The sequence below is a fragment of the Megachile rotundata genome, chromosome 12 (assembly GCF_050947335.1).
Source record: "Megachile rotundata isolate GNS110a chromosome 12, iyMegRotu1, whole genome shotgun sequence".
Classification (NCBI taxonomy): Eukaryota; Metazoa; Arthropoda; class Insecta; order Hymenoptera; family Megachilidae; genus Megachile; species Megachile rotundata.
This window is the reverse complement of record NC_134994.1, coordinates 9,884,205-9,897,360: the sequence shown is the minus strand read 5'-3', so window position 1 is coordinate 9,897,360 and position 13,156 is coordinate 9,884,205. Positions and strand designations below refer to the sequence as shown.

At 42.5% G+C, this 13,156-nt stretch overlaps 1 protein-coding gene across 1 annotated transcript in view; it reads left to right on the top strand.

The window, feature by feature from the left end:
• The window catches only part of LOC100883355 (protein Fe65 homolog), a 186,144-nt gene that overhangs the window by 89,233 nt on the left and 83,755 nt on the right, over positions 1 to 13,156 (top strand). The window lies entirely within an intron of this gene.

The window sequence follows — 13,156 nt, the reverse complement described above, 5'->3', positions numbered from 1 at the left end:
GAGCTCGCGGCGTTCCTCGTAAATTTATCTGGAGATCTTTCTTTTTCCCCCTTCCCGTCGACCTCCATCCCTCGTCTTTTTTTTTATAATTTACTGCTAGCCAGTCGCGGCTACGGGAATACTTATGCCTCATATTTCCTTATAACGCGACGGTAACACGGTCCGATGCAACCACGCGTAATTAAAAATGTAATCGTATCCGGCTGACGAATTTATACGGGATTTCCACCCGCCATTCCGGACGATTAAAAACAAATTCTGTGCTTCACAAATTTGGTAACTTTGGTATTAGAGAAATAGATTTTAGATTTCTGAAACTTATCTCAAGATTTCTCTTGGTGATTCCTCTTCATTTTTCTGTAATTTATAGTTTACCAATCGTGCGTCATATTTCCTTGTACACGGTCCTGCGACGCAACCACGCGATTAAAAATGTAATCGTATCCGGCTGACGAATTTATACGGGATTTTTACCCGCCATTCCGGACGATTAAAAACAAAGTCTCGAAATTACTATGCTTCACAAGTAACTTTGGTATTAGAGAAATAGATTTTAGATTTCTGAAATTTATTTCAAGATTTCACCCCTTCCTGATTCTTCATTTTTGTATAATTTACCAATCGTGCGTCATATTTGTACACGGTGCTGCGACGTAACCGCGCGTGATTAAAAAAACGCGACGTGACGAATTTATACGCGTGAAGAATTCCCGGGACGCGCGATGTCGTTCCGAACAATTAAAAGCGTATTTTCGAAATTGAACGGGGCCGCGTGTCGCCGACGAAAGGGGCAAGCTGACGTAGCAAATAACAATCATTTATGTTAATGTGCCGGTTAATTAATTATTGAGCATTTTATGCGATAGCCCCGACTCGGGCGAATAGTTACATCGTGGCTTGATATTACCGGCGATGCAATTAACTATTTCCGATAAGTACAGACGGCGCGGTAAGAGCCGGCGAACTGCTCCGCTGCCAGCCGGTAATTAATTAGCTCGAATTAATGTAGTTCAACGTTCTCGCGGTTCTCCACGGTGATATTTCAATATTTCAACCGCGACATCGCGGAACCGCTTTTTCTCCTCGATTAACCCCCGCCTCTGACTTACGCTTTTATCGAACGGGAACAAAAAGAGGGCCGTAAGAATTGAACGTCCGAGGAAAGAAAAGAAAGCGATAAATACTTAATCCTTTTACTACCACCTCTACTACGATAACCTTTTCATGAACCATTTCTTACGATCGTACATTACTATAATTCTCTATTACTTTTCTTTCTTGAGGTAGAAAATATTACTTTGTACTGCACGAACAGTAAGACTTGTTTCAAAGATGTAATTTAACACTAAACCTACCTGCATGTGTACTTAATTTGAAATTAAAAATGAATAAACAAAGAAACATAAATTAGTACACACATTTATTCGTTATCTTTATGAAAATCAATGCTGATTTCAAGGAATACATTTTGACAAAATGTGCATCTTATAACAAGAAACTTGTAGAGCGGTTATTTAACCGGTTTGGTAGTTTTAGTGTTAATGATATAGGCGTTCAGAATATGATAGACGATCATTTGATAGAAATTGTGAAATACATTGGTTTCAGAATACAGAGATTATAAAGACATACATGTGTATACATACATGTACTTCAAAAACGAAGCTTCAAATCCTATTTTTGCAAAGGGAAATCTTATTCAGAATCCCATCATCTACACCCCATTTCAGGGACACTAACTGTGAGACACCCTGTATACCAAGAAGTATTAACAAATATTAATATTTAAAAATTTGGTGGTCAAAATGCATCAATTTTAAAAAATATTAATTATGAACATAGATATGAAAACTAAGTATAGAAATACGCGAATATGTTAAACATAGACCATCAAAAAAATCTGCCACCATAAAAGTCCATTACAAAATTATAATACAGTAACAAAGAAAATAATTGTAACATAAAAGAATTTTCCTACGGATTTATAATAGTAAGGATTTATTATCGCGCTATTTTCCGCGTAAGAAACAGAATATAAATGACCATAGAAGTCATAAATTGACGTGATACGGTTATTCCATCTTACGAGTGCCGAGGGGAAGCAACTTTCGCGAAACTCAGTCCCGTCGCTAATTTCAGTCGCCAGTATATTAATTAACGAGCACGCTACGTTTTACATTTGCATATCGCTCATATTTTATTTACAACGGGGCGCCCTCGCGCGATACCGTCGCAATTTCAGGAGCACGCATAATTCTCCATAATGTGAGAAGTTCGTTTTTCTCGCAAACACCGTTAAAAGAGACTTACGCGTAGCTGAGATGATTACCGCCCGGGCTATTTAGGTATTCCGGCATGATTAGTATCGCGATGCAATTTACTGACGCCAAAGATGGTTATAACTTTAGTTGGATACTTCTTGCTGGTACTTGACACCGTATCTTGTCCTTGCAATTAGCACACTATGTTCTGTAAAGTGGAAATGTGTGTCTGAAGAGAGGACTCTACGCTTTGGAACTTTACGCGTTGGAACTCTACTCATGGGAAATTCACGCGTTGGAACTCTACGCTTTGGAATTCGACGCGTTGGAACTCTAATCATGGGAATTTCACGCGTTGGAACTCTACGCATTGAAATTCGACGCGTTGGAACTCTACTCATGGGAATTTCACGCGTTGGAACTCTACGCTTCGGAATTCTATGCGCTGAGTTACCCCGCGTTGAAACTCTACGCTTCGGAATTCTATGCGCTGTGTTACCACGCGTTGGAACTCTACGCGTTGGAATTCTACGCTTCGGAATTCGACGCGTTGTTTTACCACGCTTTGGAATTCGACGTGTTGGAACTCTACTCATGGGAATTTCACGCGTTGGACCTCCACGCTTTGGAATTCGACGCGTTGGAACTCTAATCATGGGAATTTCACGCGTTGGAATTCTACGCTTCGAAATTCTATGCGTTGTGTTACCACGCGTTGGAATTCGACGCGTTGTGTTACCACGCGTTGGAATTCGACGCGTTGTGTTACCACGCGTTGGAACTCTACGCTTTGGAATTCGACGCGTTGGAACTCTACGCTCTGGAATTCGATACGCTGTGTTACCACGCGTTGGAACTCCACGCGTTGGAATTCTACGCTTCGGAATTCGACGCGTTGTGTTACCACGCGTTGGAACTCTACGCTTTGGAATTCGACGCGTTGGAACTCTACGCTCTGGAATTCGATACGCTGTGTTACCACGCGTTGGAATTCTACGCTTCGGAATTCGACGCATTGTGTTACCTCGCGTTGGAACTCTACGCTTTGGAACTCTACGCGTTGGATCTCTACTCGTGGAAAATACCTACACTCTACTCATGTAGGTATAGAGAATTAAAATTTTGTATTTCTGCCAAGTGGAAAAAATGTGCCTCAACTCTAATTTGAACTCCCGTTTTCGACTTAGGAGAATTATTTAAGGATCGATATGATCGTGCAAACACCCGAAGCATTGCCTTATTTTCCCGAGCGTGTTCGAGCGCAAGTATTTGAAAAACAGTCGAATTGCACGGGCGTTCGAAGCGCCCGAAGGAGCAGTATTTTATCGCCGCCTGCGGGCATACAAGGAGCTTCAGCACCGCATAACCATCGATCGATCGAAACGAATAAGCGTTTCGTGACTGGCCACGAGAAACCTCGCTCTTGTTGCCTCTTTTTGGCGGCTGGCCGATAGCCAGCAAATCTCCTCTGCAATTTCTTTGGACCGAAGACACAAAGTCCGTAAGTCAATTATAAGGTGGGAAATGGCTCGGCTCTTGCAATAACTGAACGATATAAAAGGAACACTGGCTTCGTGACGTAACTAGTTATCGAAGATTCCCGGGGGATGAAGGACTTGCGGAAGTATTATCATCGGGAATGGATGCTCTTTTCAAATGTCTACTGACCGACTGCTTTTATTAACTTCTGGAAAACGGGACAGCTATGTGAAATACACTTCTGAAGAACAATTTAAGTTTCATTCTCGTCTCGCTACAGTTCGTCTTTCTGATATGTCTGACTTTTTTGTTTCGATCTTTCATGTGATATTACAGGGACAAATATAATTTTATTAGTTTAATTGAAGTCGCACATTTTACTTTACAACAATTTTATTTGTTCATCAAGTATTATTTCATCCCTTCTTAGTGTCAACATTTTGTACATGTGTACATATATTATTACATGAACTCTAGTAAAAAATTTTGTCTGTAAGTTTGGTCAAACTGTAGCTGTACATTTTATAAGTATTTTGTACTGGTCCCTCAAGAATAATTTCATGACATGATCCTCCTTTGTTTCAACTTTTGTAATATCCGAGTAGTGTTACATATGTGAGTAACATGGTGTTACATGTGCGAGTAGTATAAAATTTTGTGTAGGTTAGTTGAAGAGTAGTTGTACATTTGTAGGTCTGGGTCACGATTCGATCAGAATGTTTCAGGGTTAAATCGATGATATCGATACGTCGTTCTGCACGTTACACAATTTCTTGTCATAAAGCGAATATATGGACTGTCAACCGAATGCAAATTCAATGCTGCTTGAATTTCCTCTTCCTGATTTATGTCAGTATTTGGAGATTTAGAAAATTGAGAATCTTTACTGTTTTAATAAATTGAATATTTCGAAGGATTAATTTCTGAAAATGTCTAAGTTTGAAATTAGATGCACTATTTATCTACATCATAATTTACCTAATAGTAACCAGATTTCATGTCCTTGTACAACAATCGATAGACCCTGTCGAAAGTCCTAAAAATAACGCGGTCTAATACATCCTTCGAAGCCATAAGCTGTCTAGTTGGCGTCAAAATGAAGAACGACAAGGCAAACAGAAAGTGGCCCCGGTTCCATCGATTCGGAGGTCGAAATATCAGGAAGCGGGTTTTTGGCTGGGAGCTAGTTCTATTGGCGATTCGCCAACGATACGATTCGACGATTTCCAGGATCGCTGAAACTCAACGGCGGCCTTCTTCGCGGCCGTTAAGGGTAAAAGGCCGGCGTGAAAAGCGGGTTGGATCAATTAAAAGACGCGAAAGTGCAATTTACGGGCGGGTGAGAAAGAGAAAGAAATAGGTAGCTGAGAGAAGGGTTGGCAAGCACGAACTAAACGACTAGCAGCTAATATCGCGAGAAATACTGTTATTGCCTCTAATATTTCGCGAAAACTTCCAGCACCGAAAGCAGCCTTGGAAAATCTTCTTATACCCTCATCCTTTCCATGGCGAAAGGATTGCGAACGATACCGTCCACATCGCACCTCGTTCCACTTTTAATGCTTCCATGGGGAAAACAGACAATTCAGATTGCTGAGAAAATATTCTATCGAATGGATTTGCAGTAACACTGTGAAACAACAACTGCGTAATTCATTGTCTGATTTTGTAGTGGTTAGGTTAGGTTAAATTTATTTATTTAAATAGGAGAGTTGCGTGAAATTCGTGTGAGTAGAGTTCCAACGCGTCGAATTCACATGAGTAGAGTTCCAACGCGTGGTAACACAACGCGTAGAGTTCCAACGCGTAGAGTTCCAACGCGTGGGAACACAACGCGTCGAATTCCAACGCGTAGAGTTCCAACGCGTGGGAACACAACGCGTCGAATTCCAACGCGTAGAGTTCCAACGCGTGGTAACACAACGCGTCGAATTCCAAAGCGTAGAGTTCCAACGCGTGAAGTTCCAACGCGTCGAATTCCAACGCGTAGAGTTCCAACGCGTGGGAACACAACGCATCGAATTCCAACGCGTAGAGTTCCAACGCGTGAAGTTCCAACGCGTCGAATTCCAACGCGTAGAGTTCCAACGCGTGGGAACACAACGCGTCGAATTCCAACGCTTAGAGTTCCAACGCGTGAAGTTCCAACGCGACGAATTCCAACGCGTCGAATCCCAACGCGTAGAGTTCCAACGCGTAGGAACACAGCGCGTCGAATTCCAATGCGTAGAGTTCCAACGCGTAGAGTACCAACGCGTGAAGTTCCAACGCGTCGAATTCCAACACGTAGAGTTCCAACGCGTTGAATCCCAACGCGTAGAGTTCCAACGCGTAGGAACACAGCGGGTCGAATTCCAAAGCATAGAATTCCAACGCGTGATAACACAACGCGTCGAATTCCAAAGCGTAGAGTTCCAGCGCGTGAAATTCCCATGATGTAAGGATTTGAACATTGAAGACCGGATATCTGATGACGATATCCAGAGGGTTGCAATCATTGTTTCGGTCATAGTCACAAATTTAGTTCAACGTTACTTTTAATACAAAATTTGCAATTCTACCTGTTCAAATATATGAAATTAATGATGTCGATCAACCTTCGTAGTAATTAAAATATTGACAACCTGCTACGTGTGACACTTGTAAATGAATAAATTTCAAATGCAAAAGACATGGCGAATCTGATGTAAAAAGTAACATTGAAGCACTGAATGTGCTAATATAATGGAATAACTAAGAGAAACGAGAGGAAGAAAGTTGGGTAGCGTTCATATTACATTAGTTTGAAGTTAGCAAGTGAAAAGTTTAAATTGGAAAATGAAACGATCGTAGCTTGAATAATTGTGATTATACCGGCACCGTGCAACACACGTCCATTTTCGGTTCAGCGTTTAACATGTTAATGTAATGAAGCAATTTTAAGTAGCGTTAACATTATATTAATTACGCGGAGAGTTTCAATTGAAAACCGAAACGACTGTGTTTCGAACAATGGCAATAATATCGTGCCGCGATTTCAGTAATATCGTGCGACTCTTTTCATCCCGATAATCAATACGCTAATACCGTATTACATTCGCAATTATAACGGAATAAATTCGCCGATTAAATCGTTTTTATTATAACTCTCTATGGTAAACAACGCCGGGGGAAAAAAGTATACGAAGTTTTCGCTGTCCGGATTATCAAAGTTAACTCCCTTTGAGGCTTCCGGATTTAAACCGTGTCTACTTTGAGAATTTTGCCAACGTTTCGCTCCGATGAAACCGGCGGTGCTCGTGAAAATCCTGAAAGTAGAGGCGGCTTGAACTCGGAAAACCTCAAACAGAGTTAGCATGTTAATAAATTGTTAAAGTTCATCTTTTGATGTAAGCCAATTCCAACTGCGTTTCTTCCGTTTCAGAGATTTCAAAGGGAATCGTTCATGGTGCAATCTTTCAAAATACATGTGGTTCGTGTCAACTGACGATGAGAGCATAATTCTACTTATTTCTTTTTGAACAAGTTTTTGAATTATTAACAAATGTGCAGGGATGTGAGAATATTAGATTACTAGAAGTTAGAAGTGTAAGAATAGGGTATGAAGGTTTAGGGATGTTGAGGACTTAGAGATTTCATGAGGAATTTTAACGCGTGGTAGCATAAGGCGCCGAATTCCAACGCGTAGAGTTCCAATGTGCGTAACACAACGCGTCAAATTCCAACGCGTAGGAACACAACGCGTCGAATTCCAAAGCATAGAGTTCCAACGCGTGGGAATACAACGCATCGAATTCCAAAGCGTAGAGTTCCAACGCGCGTAACACAACGCGTCAAATTCCAACGCGTTGAATTCCAGCGCGTAGAGTACCAACGCGTAGAGTTCCAATGCGTCGAATTCCAACGCGTCGAATTCCAACGCGTAGAGTTCCAACGTGGCGAATTCCAACGCGTAGAGTTCCAACGCATGGAATTCCAACGCGTAGAGTTCCAACGTTTCGAATTCCAACGCGTAGAGTTCCAACGCGGCGAATTCCAACGCGTAGAGTACCGACGCGTAGAGTTCCAACGCGTCGAATTCCAACGCGTAGAGTTCCAACGCGGCGAATTCCAACGCGTAGAGTTCCAACGCGTCGAATTCCAACGCGTAGAGTTTCAACGCGTTGAATTCCAACGCGTAGAGTACCAACGCGTAGAGTTCCAACGCGTCGAATTCCAACGCGTAGAGTTCCAACGCGGCGAATTCCAACGCGTAGAGTTCCAACGCGTCGAATTCCAACGCGTCGAATTCCAACGCGTAGAGTTCCAACGTATAGGAAGACAACGCGTCGAATTCCAACGCGTGGGAACACAACGCGTGGAAACATAACGCGTCTAATTCCAATGCGTAGGAACACAACGCATGGAATACCAAAATGTAGAGTTCCAACGCGTTGAGTTCCAACGCGTGAAATTCCCATGAATCAAGGATTTGAATATTAGATCGATATGAACATTTGAAGATATACGTATGTAGGTTCCGGAGATATAAGTATCTGCAGATATAGAGAATTAGAACTGTAGAAAACTGAGGACGTGGGAGTCTGAACGTGCGGGAATTTGCAAATATAGTTACCTCAAGGTATACGAAATTCAAAATATAAGAATTGGAGCGGAGATATGGAGATGTAGATCTGAAATTATAGATACGTAGAAATGTAGAAGATAAGGTGGATGCAGGAATTTGGAGATGTGATTTTAGAATGCAAAGATCTGATAAGGTATCTAATGATATACAGTTCTGAAGATAAAAGTATTCCAAGAGATAGGACCTGCACAGGTACTAAAATTGAGATAAAGAGATATGAAAATATAGCTATCTATGCATATAAGAATATGCACCTATCTAACGAACCCAAGAATCTAAAAATAAAAAAATGAAACTAAAATACAAGCAGACATCTCCCATTTTCCAAAAATTCACCGTAAAAATCAAAGTAACAGAAGGTAGCGAATGTACACGAAGAGACAAGTTTTCGAATTCGATTCACCGAAGAAGGAAGTCTGGAACAAATTTTATCCAACATTTTTGGCTTTCTTTCTTACGTAAAGTTTGCACATGTAGCACCGGTTACACGATATCCTTCCATATATTTTAGAACGTGTTCTTGTCAAGCCGGTTCGAATCTTCGCAAGCGACCCACTATTCCAGCGCAGCGTTTCGAAGCTGTTCTTAACTTACTTTTTCCAATAAACGTGTTCTCGTTTCCGTAATACTTTCGACGTTCTCCGCGACTCTCGCTAAGGCGATATTTTTACACGCGCCAGTTCGAGCGTGTCGACGCTGCAGCGCTATGTGTGCCGTTTCTGGTCAACAACCAATATCACGCCAGATATCCGTTATTGCCGTTAATATTTCCACGGAAGTTCCAGGATCTTGGAGAATTTTGGTACTTTCTGGCGAATTGCGTTGTTGAGATATTGGCTTTTTCTAGTTTTCTTTATTTACTTGGGGTGCGAGAGGAACTTGAGGATTTGGTGATTTGGAGATTTAGGCAGATTTGGGGATTTGGGGGTTTGGGGGTTTGGAGATTGTTAATTGGAAGTTTATGAATTTGAGGTCTGAGGAATTTGAAAATTTGAGAGTTTAAGATTTGCAGATTAGGGGGTTGTTAATTAGAAATTTGAAAATTTGAGGATTGTGGAATTTGAAAATTTGAGAGTTTAAGATTTGCAGATTAGGGGGTTGTTAATTAGAAATTTGAAAATTTAAGAATTGTGGAATTTAGAGATTTTAAATTGTATCAACTATATTTAAAAACCTGAAGATTGAAATATTAGGAAACTCACCAGTTCGGTAATTTGACAACATTTAATTTTACCAAATTAGCATTCACAATTCAGTTGAAAAACTTCAGAATTTCACAACAAAAAGAATGAGTGTGCTTAAAAATTAAATAAAAGAAAAAAAGAATGTAGAAATTCAAAAAATTTGCGTCAGGCGAGAAAAGCTCTTGTCCCACTTTCCCAAAAAACGGAATCCTAAAAGGCTTACATCCCCGGTGAAAAAGTGCTCCATTTCAGCGCGGTCTTTCAAAAGACCATCGCAGCCTCGCAACTGTCCTAATCGTTCACCGCCCGGAACAATTCAATTACCACCGCAGCGTTGCGTGTGTGTGTGCACACAGTACTGTCAGAACGTTGCAGCGATCCGCATTTAATACGTAACGCAACACCGTGTTAAAGTAGCGTGTACGACGGGATAATCAAAGCTTGGTGTACCTCGTGAGCTGTAATCCGGGATAGTTTCTTACTCGATACACCGTACCGCACGATTCCGCTATAATCCCGTAATCCACCGGCTCTGGAGTCTATTACGTTCTCTTTACATAATCTATATACGATCTGGGCCGGCGAGGGGGGCACCAGGAATAAGTTCGTGCGTTGGCCGGGATAATAAACAAGTCTCCTCTTGGTATATACGTGTACGGAACGCGTTACAGCGAGGTTTATACGGTCGTTCGCGGAACGACTGCACTTTCGAAACGACAGAAATTATTTCGCGAAATTGATCTTGCTCTCGGCGGTACCAAGGGAGCGCGATAAGTCTGCCGAACGAGAGCAACGGAGTCAATAAAAACGGCGTGTCGTAAACGTAACGCCGTCGGAAAAAGTCGGTGAGGCCCCCGTAGTTAAAAGGATTAAGTCCGGATACCATTGAGCTGAGGCTAAGAGAAGGACGACGATTACCCGGGGTAAAAATTTCACCAGCTGCAATATCGGTTTTACGGGTGCGCGGTAAAACCGAAAGATGCGTCTAAGCTCCTCGTACGAGCGTACGTGCTGCTTGACGGGTATAAAGGGGTTAAGGCACGTGAGAAACAGAACGATAACGGTCTCGTGCCGGTATCGGTCAGACTTTTCGAGTCATACGTCGTTTCCTTAGGAAATTGATCTTTCAGTTCAATAATTGAATGATATACTCAAAATAAAATCGCAGACTTCAAATACCTTCATACACTTGCTAAAGTTCAAATTTCAGCGCTATTTCTGCTATGCTGACGTCTTTAAGTCAGACTTCTATTCCGAAATCGATCATTTTATAATTAAGACTTGAGGTTAGCTATATTTGTGAAAGTTCAGATTTCACACCAATATAAGAGCTCTATCTTATATTTAAAATAGCATCAAGCTTCTTATTTAAATCACTCATCACTTCATCGTTTCTAGATCATATAGCAAGGTATTTCCATATAGATCTAAAGCGTAGAGTTCCATCACATATAGTTCCAAGGCGTAGAGTTCCAAACGCGTGGTAACACAACGCGTCGAATTCCAATGCGTAGAGTTCCAATGCGTGGGAATACAACACATCGAATTCCACAGCGTAGAGTTCCAGCGGGTGGTAACACAATGCGTCGAATTCCAATGCGTAGAGTTACAACGCGTGGTAGCACAACGCGTCGAATTCCAACGCGTAAAGTTCCATCACACATAGTTCCAAAGTGTAGAGTTCCACCGCGTGGTGACACAACGCGTCGAATTCCTGTGCGTAGAGTTCCAACGCGTAGAATTCCAGCGCGTGGTAACACAACGCATCGAATTCCAGCGCGTGGTAACACAACGCATCGAATTCCAACGCGTGGGAACACAACGCATTGAATTCCAAAGCGCAGAGTTCCAGCGCGTGGTAACACAATGCGTAGAATTCCAACGCGTGGTAGCACAACGCGTCGAACTCCAACGCGTAGAGTTCCATCACACATAGTTCCAAAGCGCAAACTTCCACCGCGTGGTAACACAACGCGTCGAATTCCAGTGCGTAGAGTTCCAACGCGTGGGAACACAACGCGTCGAATTCCAGTGCGTAGAGTTCCAACGCGTAGAATTCCAGCGCGTGGTAACACAACGCATCGAATTCCAGCGCGTGGTAACACAACGCATCGAATTCCAACGCGTGGGAACACAACGCATTGAATTCCAAAGCGCAGAGTTCCAGCGCGTGGTAACACAATGCGTAGAGTTCCAACGCGTGGTAGCACAACGCGTCGAACTCCATCGCGTAGAGTTCCATCACACATAGTTCCAAAGCGCAAACTTCCACCGCGTGGTAACACAACGCGTCGAATTCCAGTGCGTAGAGTTCCAACGCGTGGTGACACAACGCGTCGAATTCCAGTGCGTAGAGTTCCAACGCGTAGAATTCCAGCGCGTGGTAACACAACGCATCGAATTCCAGCGCGTGGTAACACAACGCATCGAATTCCAACGCGTGGGAACACAACGCATTGAATTCCAAAGCGCAGAGTTCCAGCGCGTGGTAACACAATGCGTAGAGTTCCAACGCGTGGTAGCACAACGCGTCGAACTCCAACGCGGAGAGTTCCATCACACATAGTTCCAAAGCACAAAGTTCCACCGCGTGGTAACACAACGCGTCGAATTCCAGTGCGTAGAGTTCCAACGCGTGGGAACACAACGCGTCGAATTGCAGTGCGTAGAGTTCCAACGCGTGAGAACACAACGCATCGAATTCCAATGCGTAGAGTTCCAGCGCGTGGTAACACAACGCATCGAATTCCAAAGCGTGGAGTTCCGACGCGTGGGAACACAACGCATCGAATTCCAAAGCGTGGAGTTCCAGCACGTGGTTCAAAGGTTCAATCTTCAAATTGGCACTCCACAAGTGGTTTGTTTACGTCATCGATTCATGCGAGATTTTACGTGTATCGAAACCGGTCACTCGACACGTCGGCACCTAATATTTGAGCAGTTAAAGGGTCACAGATCAATAATTCGGAAACTAGCCGCAGTTTCAATTCCCAAACAAGATGGTTTCGTGCTTGGAACGCAATTTGAGAGCTTTATCGAACGTCGTGGTCGCGTACCACCATTTTCAGATCGTGCTCGGTTCACGGCGGATCGTGTTGGCACATGTACTTAAGCGGCACGAGACCGAGCTATTTCGTACAAGCGGCAAAGCTAGCAGCACGGACGCTTCTGGTCGTGCTTTCGATCGCCGTTTTTCACCTAAGACCCCAGACGCCATAAATCAGCTCGCCTTTAACTTTTCATGTCGCGAAATCCCCTAGTACTTTTCTCGTGTCGTGTATTAGCTGGTCTTGTGCTTGTACCTCATCTGCTCTGTTGTTTTTCCTCTTACACTTTCGTTGCCTTTCAAAATGAAACTGAGCTTCCCTCTTCGTTATCTGATCATAAACATGTCTTCTTTCACCGTGACAGCCAATGATTTAATACTGTTGTTTATAGGTATGTCTGACTATTTATGTAACATTTCACTGTGACTGTTAATGATTTAATATGTACAGCTGTCCTGTTGTCTATAAGTACGTCTGACTATATACGTCTTTTTTCACTGTGACAGTCAATGATTTAATACATACATATAGCAGCTCTGTCGTTTGTAAATATATCTGACTATTTATGTAACATTTCAC